Source organism: Syngnathoides biaculeatus, chromosome 11, assembly GCF_019802595.1.
Source record: "Syngnathoides biaculeatus isolate LvHL_M chromosome 11, ASM1980259v1, whole genome shotgun sequence".
NCBI classification, from domain to species: Eukaryota; Metazoa; Chordata; class Actinopteri; order Syngnathiformes; family Syngnathidae; genus Syngnathoides; species Syngnathoides biaculeatus.
Window position 1 is genome coordinate 18,520,767 of NC_084650.1, and position 12,796 is coordinate 18,533,562.

Here is a 12,796-nt window from a genome sequence, read left to right on the forward strand (position 1 = left end):
CAGAGTGGAATGTGCTGAGAATTAAAACCCTCATTACATGGAGGTTAATTAGGTTCATTAAGACATGATATAGTCAGACAGACAACGCACGTGGCAATACGCCCCTTCAGACACGCAAACTCTTTTCAAAGAAGAGAACATCTCACAATCAAGTGGAGTGTCCGGGGAAATATTACCCTATTGTTTCGAGCCATATTTAGAAGATATGTGGATTACTTCTAACTAACAACAGACTCCCAGACAGTATGTATGAGCCAGCCCGGCTGAAGCCGTCCGCCGCGGACACAATCAAGTGAAGTGACCGGGGCAATATTACCTCATAGTTTCATTTCGTTTTGAGCCATATTTAGATGATATTTGGATCACTTCTAACTAACAACAGACTTCCAGACAGTATGTATGAGCCACCCGGCCGAAGCCGTCTGCGGCGCCAACGGGTACATTGACACATTTAGCATCCCTGACTTACGTACGCGGATCTTTTGCTACATTCTGAGAGGATTACGCCCCCCCACTATTGTTTTTTTTTTTTTTAAGTAGCTGTATACACACCTCCCTATAATTTAGAACCCACGAAGCTCTCGTCCTTTGCACCCGTGCAATCCATTTTCACGACAAACCGGATCTCTTGGAAACTTACGAAGGGTAAATCCATCCTCCCAAGTGTTTGAACAATATCTAGCAATGCAACGAGCCGGCATTTTAGCTCACACGAAGGAACAATGAGCTACCGTCCCGCAGCTAAAACTAATACAAACAAACGAGTCCACTTGAGGGCGGTCCTGCCATGTACGTCACTTCCTGCTTCTTCTCGAAAACAATTCTCTCGAGAGGATTTTCACAAAGGGAGTTACAAAAAGCCTCATATGTCAAAATCATGAAAAATGTGAAAAAAATGGATGGGTTCATTCTGGCTGCCTTTTTTTTCCTCATTAATAACATCCTAAAAATCATCCATTTCATGACAGGGGGACTTTAAAGTCATCTCCACTGCATATGGCAGGGTCAGACATCATATTTCCACTGCCTTTGTTGCAACGCAGTGAACAGTATATGATATTATTTCTATGTATTGCAAGCTATCAAGGATGTTACATCCAGTATCCTAATTCATACAATCACAAAAGACATATATAACACGTAGACAATATAAGACGCACCATTTTGAGAAAGCCAATTTTTTCTCAGATTTTGATATTGCTTTGGATAAGAATGTTCATAATTTTGTTGCAAAATGAACGGGATTTAACGGTTCGCTGCTACAATGTCATGGTCTACTTTTAAAAAATGAGTTTCCATTGTGCGCAAAAATCAATATTACGGCTCGTATTGATGAGTATATGTCCGTGATGAGTCTTCCATTCATTTCGCAGGCCACCGCATGCGTCACCACTACCAGAAAGGGGCTACGAAAGTGGAACGGAACCGGAGGTGGACCGCGGTCATCCTTAACGACGGGCGAGGGACACTTGACGGGCCCTCTTGTTACCCGTTTGATCCGTCTAAGCACGTTGCCAAGAGACCGCAAACGGCCCGTTGCGGCTGATCACGGTAAGTAGGGAGCTTACAGTAAATACCGACAGAAAGTACAGCTCCGCAGGCTTATCGGGGTGTGCGGCTGCGAGCCCACATGAGGCTTGATCCCGAGCTGCCTGCCCGGTTGCTAGATCCTCCCACCTCGGAGCCTGGACTCTCAGATGCAAGACGTGAGGGGGACAATTTATTTTACTAGCCGAGTTGATTGAAATTATTATAGGGCGACTCGACGGAGGTTCAGATTTTAGGGGATTAGGGAAAGAAGATTGTGGAATAAACCCGCGTCCGTCATCTGAACTCGGTCGAGTGACAAAAACACAGAGCTGAAAACTGAAACGCGACTATCGCTAACAGAGGAGTTACGTCGGGGCACATTTCCCAATCCCGACATGCTGAGACTCTTCGGTTTTGTTCCTTGAGGATAAATTGTGTGTTCCAACTCGACAATCTCCAAGGTGTGGGACAGCGTGACAGCGCCAACAAGAAATGTTCACATTTTCCATGACAAATTATGTGTATGTTGGGGAAGCAGGATATTCAATGGGCAAACAACCAAAGGGACGCCAGTTAAAAAAGAAGAAAATAGATATCAATATCTTGCATAATACGGAAATATGAGCGGGACGACATTAGAGCAGCATGTTTGGACTCCGACTGAGGGCTTTTGCCGATGGCATGTAATTGTTAATGCGTCATTGCATTTCTGTCCATGAATTCAATGTATATTCATATTTCGTCACAACTTAACTTCTTCCGTCAGGGGTTGCCACAATATAACATTTCAAATTCTATAAGATCTAATGTATAATATATATACCAGAATCAATCTGTGATATGACTGTGAAGAGTCAAATTCACATCTGTTCAGTCACTACCGTGATTTCCGGCCTACTAGCCATGACTTTTTTTTTTTTTTGCACGGTTTCAACCCTGCGGCTTATACTGTGATGCGGCTAATTTGTGCATTTTTTCCTAATGGCTGCAAGGGGGCACTCGAGTGGAAAAGGTAAGAGTAAGCCGGTGGAATCAATGCGCCGAGGAAGTGACTTTTACCGGTATGTTTTTCTTTAAACGGCCCTGTTAGCACTGCGCTAGCGTCAGCGCTTAGCTAGCGTGTTGCAGTGTCTCAGTGATTTTTACCGGTATGTTTTTTTTTTTTAACCGGCCCTGTTAGCGCTGCGCTAGTGTTTGTGCTGTGCTAGCGAGTTGCTATGTCTCAGTGATTTTTACCAGTATGTTTTTTTTTTTTTTTTAAACCGGCCCTGTTAGTCCTGCGCTAATGTTAGCGGTGGAATCAACGTGGGGAGGAAGTGACTTTTACCGGTATGTTTTCTTTAACCGGCCCTGTTAGCGCCGCGCTAGCATTTTTCTGCTATGTTACTGCTGCTGTGTCTCAGTGATTTAGTTATGTTTTTTTTTGTTTTTTTTTTTAAACCAGATCTACCGTGCTACCGTGTTTCTACTTTGTAGCTGCCACAGTTCTTTTTATTTTACCGGTACGTTTTTTGGTTTTTTTTTTTTAACAGCCCTGTTTGCTACCATGTTGTTGCTATGTTAAGATAAGCTAAGGTATCAAAACTTTGAAAACTCTTTCTTTGTAAATATCTTGCGTTTCAATGTGGGCACATGCGGCTTATAGACAGGTGCGGCTTATGTATGTACCAAATGGTATTTCCTTTACAATTGTCCTGGGTGAGGCTCATAATCAGGTGCGCTCTGTCGGCGGGAAATTACGGTATTTTAAGTCAACATGCACTCCGAACCACTTCACACATTTTTAAAGTTTAAAAGGCGAATTGCGAAATTAGCCTGCTTGCTTTCATATTCACACAATGTGAGAAAAAATGTTTTACATATTTTCCTCACATCCTGCTTTGTCTATGCCGTGGACGTTGCCTTTCCCTGCCTTGATTGAGTCCAGATGGGACGTAACACAATACCAGAAGGGCACCTTCTAAAAAGAAGACCTTTGCCAAGACTAGCAACCAACTGTGACATACATGGGAATCTGTAACTGAAACAACACTGGCATTTTTTTGTTTTTTTTTTTTTTTCAAAAAAAAAAAACTTTCAAACTACATCTAATGAGATGCAAACTACAGCGAATCCTTAAAAGTAGGTCACACCACCCAGTTGGCACTTGGCTGCCAGATCATGCAGTGCACATTAATGCCCAGGTTCAACACAGCAACACAACAAAGACAAAACACACTCTGAAAAGTTATTTGGAGCTGTCATCAGTTTTCACTTTCGAGAGCAGTGCTCAGAAAAAATAAAAAGATACTATGTTATTACTAGAATAATTAATGGATTACCACAGCAGTAAGACAAGAAGCCAACAAACTCCCCAACCGGTAAGAATTCTGGAAAAGTACACATCTTAAAGGGGAAATCCACTGGGATGCATGAACAATGTATCCAATAGGTCATGTAATATGTACCCTATTTTGACAATGTCATGTTAAATCCTCTCGCATTTAATAGTGTTTTGAGAAGATTTTTATTGACAATTACAAATTTCCAGGGGTGCTGCCATTTTCGCGAGTCACGTGACCTACGTGCACGGATGTGACGTGTACCGTGCCGCAACAAAGTCTCGATTACATGGGACACCATTTATGCCCAGCGCCGATTTCTCGAATTTATCCTCGTCTGGTGAAGAAATAGCAGTATCGGTTGATCGGGAGGACGGAGGAATACTTCCATACGCAGCCGTGAGCGGCACAGATGTGAGTTCGCTCCCCGAGCCCTGGAGCTCGCTCGCTGGGGAGCGAGCTCACGGCTCCCCCTAGCCCCGGAGCTGTGCCGCTCACGGGTGTGTATGGAAGTATTCCTCCGTCTTCCCGGTCAACCGAGCGGCGAGCTCGCTCCCCGAGCCCTGGAGCTCGCTTGCCGGGGAGCGAGCTCACGGCTTCCCTGAGCTGTGCCGCTCACGGCTGTGTATGGTAGTATTCCTAAGACTTCCCGACCAGCTGACCGGCCGAGCCGCTCACGGCTCTGTATGGAAGTATTCCTCCGTCTTCCCGATCAACCGATACTGCCATTTCTTCATCAGATGAGGATAAAACTGAGAAATCAGCGATGGGCGAAAATGGTGTCCCATGTATTTGAGCCTTTGTTGCGGCACGGAACAAGTCACATCCGAGCATGTAGGTCATGTGACTCGCGAAAATGGCAGCGCCCCTGAAAATTCGTAACTGTCGATAAAAATCTCCTCAAAACACGATTAAATGAGAGAGGATTTAACATCACATTGTCAAAATAGAGTATATATTGGATACATTGTTAATGCAAACCAGTATATTTCCCCTTTAAGTTGTGCAAACCCAGAAAAATAAACCTTTTAAAAGCAAATCTTAGGTTGACCGGAGTCACGGAACCAACTGTGATGGTACACACACATTATATTTGGGATATGTTGGTGGAATAACAAGTCCAGTTAAGTGGTAGATATTGACAATATTTTCATTAGGATAATCAATGCAATACTTTCCGCACCGCGATGTCAGCAGCCCGTGCCTTAAAGTCCCAGAACAAGGCACGAGCTGGTGTGTGAGGAGCGAAATGTGGTACTCTTCTACTTAATAATACTCCTTCAGGACGAAAAGTAGTGTGCAAGTGTTGACTTTCTCGACACTCGACACGTCGCGGCACATCCGACGGCGGGAGGGCTCGCTCCTCCGAAAATGTGTGTACATGTTTATCAATTATGTGACTTTGTGTTTGGACAGCCAAGAGGAATGTCGGTCAACTGAGTTTGCTTCGGGGAGGGAAAAAAAAAAAAGGGATATTGGTATTTCCTGAACGAGCCCAGAGAACACCCACTTCGTCTGGTTGCATATTTCCAACAGGGCAGGCCTCGCTCTCAAAACATTCGGCCTTCATCTCGCCTTTTGCGGGGTCACAGCCCCGTTTTCCACCCCCGCCCTCCCACTTAAGACATTAAAACCTATCGGAATTCTCTACTTTGATTGTTGTGCCGTGATCAAATAGTTATTGAATCAAGTATTAACATGAGGCTGATATAACCATTAAGTGGATGCAATTTCATTGACGCTCAATGTTTATTATTGTGGTTCCGGTTTGCTACACTGCTTTATGCTGTAGAGCAGATTATTTATTGAACGCTAGTTTACATCGCAGCAAATTACAACAGCAATTCTGAACACAAAAGTGTGTGCGTGTGTGTGCGTGTGAATCTGCTGACAACACTAGGCAGCCTCATTTCTCGTCACAATCAATTATTCCATCAAATATGGGCAAAGCGAACAATGAAGCTACAATTTGTCATTTTCCATCCACGCATTAGCTTTACTGCTTGTCTTCGTGAAGGTCGCAGGACTCAAATTCATATTTATGGACAGTTTTTGAGCAGTGGTGTCCATCCTACAACCCTGTGGGGTTGTTTTTTTTTTTTTTTTCGGGCTGTGGCATGTATTAAAAATAACACCTGACGAGGCCTGCAAACAATTTCATAAGAGCGTAAAAATATCATCAAGTCACTGAATTAAAAAGCTTTCGATTTCTTTTTGAAGTCCTGTAGCATTAATAGATTCAAGGTGAAGAATGTCAAATTGGCCGAGGCATCCTTTGATTTTTCGGCTCGGCAAATGATTTTATGTGGCCCGTGAAGGTAAAGCATGAATGTGAACATCAGTGATTCTTGTTCAAATCTGAACCAAAATTTCAAATTGTCATATCCTAAATAATAATGATGAGGGATTGCAAGTGTTTTTACGTTGCCAAACAGCAACAATAGTTGAAAAACCCCATCACCCTTGATTTCTGATTCCAAAGGTAATTCATACATTTCACGTGTCAATATGATGAGGCGATAAACGATTTTTATGGTGTCACAGTCATAACGGCCCTTTGAGGGAAACCCGAACTACAATGCAGCCTGTGACAAAAACGAGTTTGATACCCCTGGTTTAGAGTAAATGTTCCCTCTAAGCTGCACACCTGCGCAATTGCCCACTTGTAGCACACTTAGCGCACATGAAAACCGATCCAGCGCAGAGAACCACAGCCTGACTTTTTTTTTTTTTTTTTTTTAACACGGCAGCACGCGGTTTCTAACAAGCTGCTGCTCGGCCACACCATGCCACAGATTCTACTTCCTTTTTTACCTGACACCGCCCACCTCCCACTCTTTAAGGGGTACACTCATAATTACAAATACCGCCCACCACCGGTGCTTTAGTTAGAAACAGCCTGGGCAACGTAGAGCAAAGAGAGTTAGACATGCTGCTTGTAAGCACGTGTTTACTCTCAATAATAATGTTTAAAAAAAAAAAAAGTGCTGTTGCTTTAATGAATGTCGGGGTATGGTAATAATTGACAAAAAAGTGGTGAAAGTGGATGAGATTTTCTCTTTTTTTGAGTAAAAAATGTCTAGTCAGAAGCCAAAGTAGAAAGTACAGGATGAGATGGCACACGTAACTCCACCCAGGAAGGCCGGAGCCGACCCATCGAACTGTGAGGGAGACGTTAATTCACATTTTTCTCCATTATACACGAGGTTTTTTTTTTTTTAAATCTCTGCCGGAAGCCATTGCGCCATCGTGGAGGTCTTCAAGGACGTAGGCCGAGCTTACACTTTGTTCTCCTTTAGACCACAAACTAACGTAGTCGAGTCTGAACCAACAGCGCCTCGTCTGACTGCAGCTGAGTAGGAAACTTAACATTAGCCTCAATCGTGTCTAAATTGGAAACCCTCACAGTTCTACCGAATCCAAAATCTGGAACTCGTAGCGTTTACTTTGGCCTGGCCTGACCCTCCGACAAAGTCAATTTTTGAGTATTTAGCTGAGGTCGAACGCTACAAGAGAACATTTCCATCCTCCTCCCTTGACACCATCCCTCTTTTTTTTTAAAACTTTTATTGTGTGGTTTCTCGCTCCAGATCTCTTTCTGCATCTTCATGTGCAGAGGAGGAGGAGGGGTTACGCCGCCGCTCACTGGCGCCCCGAATTCCACTTCACATCTGGAAGCCATCTTTTCTCTCTCTCTCTCTCTCTCACATAAACTGAGTTTTGATGCAGCTCTCTGCTATAATGTAAATAACGCTATAATCATACTCCTGTCCTCACTTTGCCACCCTCCATGTGCCGTGAGCTTGTACTTAAATTTCGTCTCCGCTATGTTACCTTTAAATTGTATCACGTCAATTTTTCCCCCTACATTTGTAGCATCTTTCGCCCCTGTTAATTCCCAAAGGTTGTCAACATACTTCCCCCTTAAAAGGCTTTGTATGATGCTCATATATATATATATATATATATATATAAACTAAAACTGACTTGGCACAACTTTACATTCCTGAGGTCCGATGGGTTGCATGCTTTCAATTAAAGTCGAGTTATCTGATGAGAAGTTAGTTTCTGCTTTGCATAAGTCTAGTTTTTAGATGAACATAAAATGTATTTTTTTTAGATTGTTACATAAAACTGGGCATCTTCTTGATGTGCACATTAGGCTTTTTTGTCACGATGTAAACTAAATGTATGTCCTTTTAATACTTTTCCAGCCTAAAAATATCTCTACAGTGACAACATGAAAGCAAACTCTTTAAATGTGGCAAAATGCGTACTATTAATACATGACCAAATATTAAAGCCGACCTTTTGAGTACAGTATGTTTGGTTTTGTGTAGGAAAGTTTAGGACAGCGAGATTCAATAGGCGGGATTGCACCAGAGGTATTCAAACGGCCAGAATGTATGAGAATTAAAACAATGAGGTTGAAGAATTAGATTTGATTGAAGATATTTGATTATAAAAATGTAACTAATCATTAATAACAGTTAATACTGATGAGGCCTATTCAGGATTCCTCCAGCATTCCAAAAACATGGAAATTAGTTCCAAGACATGGCCTGCAGACATCCATCCATCCATTATCTTTGCCGCTTATCCTCACGAGGGTCCCGGGGAGTGTCAGAGCCTATCCCAGCTGTCAACGGGCAGGAGGTGGGGTACATCCTGAACTGGTTGCCAGCCAATCGCAGGGCACGTCAAGTCAAACAGCTGCACTCACAATCACACCTAGGGGCAATTTAGAGTGTCCAATTAATGTTGCATGTTTTGGGGATGTGGGAGGAAACCGGAGTGCCCAGAAATAACCCACGTCGGCACGGGGGAGAACATGCAAACTCCACACAGGTGGGGCCGGGATTGAACCCGGGACCTCACAACTGTGAGGCCAACGCTTTACTAGCTGACCCACCGTACCGCCGCACGCAGACATGTATTTCAATATATTTTATACAACATACCTTCATTTAATTTAAAAAAAAAAAAAAAACATGTAATTTTTAGTACTTAGATGAAAAGTCTGGAGAGATGGACATCACTTTTATCCGAGGTTCCTCCCTTACCAGGCATAAACATGCTCTATTGTTTTGGGATCAGGATATTAAAAGTAAATAAAATCAAGATGGAGATGACAAGAATGAGATATGGGCTGGCAGTGTCAACAAACCCTTATTAGATTCCTTGGTACTCTTTGCAATAGATATTATCATCCTGCAAAAAAACAAAACAAAAAAAAAAACAGTCGGGGGACAGGACTGTTAAACAACACAGAGCTAATTAATTAAGATAAAGGACAGTCTACATTCTACGGGGTATATATTACATAAACAAAACAGGAGCCAAGTGTACTTTTTAAAATGCATATTACTATTTTCAACTGTAAAAGCATTTTTTTAAAGTGTACATTTAACCAGGTTTGTCACATCTTAGTGTGCAGTATGTGAGTTGTCGTGAATGAGTGAAATTATTCATCTTTTCCGCTTATTTATTGTACCCTCAGTCCGGTTCTAGAGGGCACCTGAATTTTGTTGCATCACGTCTTGCACGATGACAATAAAGAAGCTTAAATGTTGATCTGGAATAATCTGACAAAATTTGATCTTGCGTTCAAACTTTTGGCAAAATCAAATGATTTTTTTATACACGTACATTAACCTCTTAATGTGGTTTATTTGGTGGTGCTTAATGCCAAATAAGGTTCCCTGATGAAAAAAATTCTATAGATATTCTATAGAAATCTACAGAACAAACATAGAACAACTTGTTCTATAGAACTTTGGCTATGATTTTCTATAGAATTTCTACAGAATAATGGAATTTCTATAGAAATTCTAGAGGACTTGGGTCCTAAAATTCTATAGTACTTTAGAAATGTTCTATGGAATTTTTTCTTAGCAGGGTTTAACCATATACTCACTTCAAAGTATCGTAATTTCCGGCCTACAAGCCGCAACTTTTTTCCACACGCTTTCCACATTACAGTTTATGCGGTGATGCGCCTAATTTGTGAATTTTTTTCCTAACAGCCGCAAGGGGGCACTCGAGCGGAAAAGGTAAGTATGAGACCAGTGGAATATATGTGCCAAGGAAATGACTTGTACCGGCCAAGTTAGGGCTGCACTAGTGTTAGCGCTGTGCTAGTGTGACGCTGCTGTGTTATTGGCGTGTCTCAGTGATATTTACCGGTAAGTTTTATTTTAACCTGTTAGCGTTACCGCGGCGCTAGCGTTAGTACTAGCTTTAGCATGGCGCTAGCGTTAGCACTAGTGTTAAACTCTTTTTGTGTACCGTCTATGTAAATATCTCGTGTTTCATTGAAAGTTTCAATGTGGGCACTAGCGGCTTTTACACAGCTGTGGCGTATGTATGTACCGAATGATATTTCCTTTACAAATGTACTCTGTGAGGCTTGTAACCAGGTGTGCTCTGTAGGCCAGAATTACAGTATACATTTTCATATTCTTTTATTTATTTTTTTAACAATAATCATGCCACTTAACATTTTCACTTCATCTCGTCTTCGCCGTGTGAAGTGTTGGAAAACAAACGAACGTCATGACGATTTAGTGGATAATGCTTTGCTCCAGTAAAGTAGTGACAGGACAGAACGTGCTGAAGTTGTTCAGTACAACATTAAAAAAAAAAAAAAGTAACATAGTACATGGCGAACTGCACTTTGTGGAGACACACACACACGCACACACACACACACACACACACAGCATCGTTACAGCACGTTCTGAGTTCTAAGTAGAGTGGTGATATTTCTAAACACACCCCATATACGCCACAACTATCTGACGCGCCCACATGGCGGCCATGTTGGGGAAGTTGAGATCAGCACGTGTCTGCAACAAACGCCCGTGTGGGAAACATTTAACGTGGCGCAAACATGACTCAGTCAGAGCTCCGCGACAAAAACATTCGTCGACCTATTTTGTGGTCGACTTAACAGAGTTATTCGATTCCCCGCCAACCATAAATTCATCAATAATTGTGTAACAAACAAAAGGTTAAAATAAATAAAACTATTGTCAAATACAATCCAAGAGGCGCATATACATTTAAAATGATAATGCAAAATATAACGAGACTTTTTGACCACAAGAGAAAAGCATGTGGACGCTAGCCAGTCGCTGGTAACAAGCTAGTTAGCATCTAGCGCAGTATGGTAACATCGCACCGTACATCGTTAAAAACGTGCTCTTTCTCCCTCCGTATTGACAACATAATGACTTTTGCTTTTCCAACCGATCTAGCAAGCCACTCTATTTTTAAAAAAAGCAATTAGCGATAAATGTTCTTCCACATTGCCCATACAATCTTGCGGCGATTGGCTGATTGTTTCCCCGTCCTCCATTTGACAATTTTTAATCTTGTTGTCCACAATATTCAGCCATGACATCACACAGAAACTATCTCGGATGGCAGCACTAGTAAACACACCCTTAGGTGTCGTGATTACCTTTATTTCCCATAATGCAACCAAACATACTGAGCCAACATCCAATATGCCACATTGTCGCAATGAAAAAAATATATATATTAAAAATGAAGAGCGCATCATAAATACTGTGTTTAGCTCTGCATGTGTCATCTTTAGAACAATTGCTTTTGTTTTTCAAGACAATTATGCGTGAGCAGCTCCAACAGTATACTCATCGAGAGACAATCAATGGTGAAACTAAGTCGTCGTCGTCGTCGTCCCCCCTCCCCCCGGTGACATATTGTCGCAGTGAGTTAAAACAAGCACCAGATTGTCTCCCGATGACGACGCTCACGATAAAAAAAACGAACGTGACATCACTGTACACGCTCTCGCATGGTTCGGCCGATGACCGACTGAGACTGAGCGATGACCTGGTCAGGCCTCTCTAATCGGGATGCCAACCCCCCCCCCCCCCCACCCACCCACCCTTCACACACATGCACCAAGCCTATCAGTCAGATTACTAGATCTGAAGCTTTTAAATATACAGAACGTATCCTCATCCAAAACAGTTTATCATACCGCATCTCTCCCATCACGTCGTGATTCATTCATGGCAAGCCCTTTGAGCATTTATTTGACGTGCTTGATCATCAACGCACGACGATAAGCTTTGTCATCACTTCTGATAGTATTTGGCAAACTAGCAGAACAACTAGCACGCACTAGTGGATTGACTGATTTCAATTTTTTTTTGTCCCCCCCACTACAACATGCACACTAGTAGGAGGACTAGGACAGACAAAGTAGAGCAGGGGTGTCAAACTCATTTTTTTCTGGTTCCGGTTTCCGTAACTGGGCCGTTATGACTGTCAAACAATACAAATATTTAATCATCTCATCGTATATACATCATCAATTTATGATCTTTTGGAATCAGAAATCAAGGCTAATGTGTTTTTCAAATATTCATGTTTGGCAACACGAAAATGCATGACAATTTGACATTTTTTGTACAGATTTTTACAAGAATAATTGAAATTGACACTAGAATTGGCTTTGCTGGTCACATAAAATCATGTGGGTTGGTTTGGACACCCTTGGTTCAGGGCACAGGTGTCAAACTCAAGGCCCGGGGGGCAGATCCGGCTCGCCAAATGATTTTATGTGGCCCGCAAAGGATGAATGTCAACTTCCGTGATTCTTGTTCAAATTGTCATATCATAAATCATAATGAGGTATTGCAAGTGTTTTTACGTTACCAAATATCAATAATTGTTGAAAAACCCATTACCCTTGATTTCTGATTACAAAAGTAATTCATAAATTTCACGTGGGAATATGATGAGGCAATAAACAATTTTTATGCTTTCACAGTCATAACGGGCCTTTGAGGGGAAACCCGACCTACAATGCGGCCGAGAGTCTTCATAATGTGCATGCTTTTGGACTTTTGGAGGAAACTGGAGTACTCCGAGAACAACCATGCAAGTGCACAGGAAGGCCGGAGCCGACC

The 12,796-nt window shown here is 42.1% G+C and overlaps 1 protein-coding gene and 1 long non-coding RNA gene across 5 annotated transcripts in view; one reads left to right on the plus strand and one right to left on the minus strand.

The window, feature by feature from the left end:
• LOC133508423 (uncharacterized) overlaps positions 1 to 3,591 on the plus strand; it is a 33,889-nt gene extending 30,298 nt beyond the window's left edge. Inside the window, exon 3 of the long non-coding RNA XR_009797050.1 lies at positions 1,374 to 3,591. This is a non-coding gene — a long non-coding RNA (uncharacterized LOC133508423). The remainder of the gene's footprint in view (positions 1 to 1,373) is intronic.
• The window catches only part of zgc:66433 (uncharacterized protein LOC321250 homolog), a 55,337-nt gene that overhangs the window by 40,711 nt on the left and 1,830 nt on the right, over positions 1 to 12,796 (minus strand). The gene's annotated exons all lie outside the window — the stretch shown is intronic.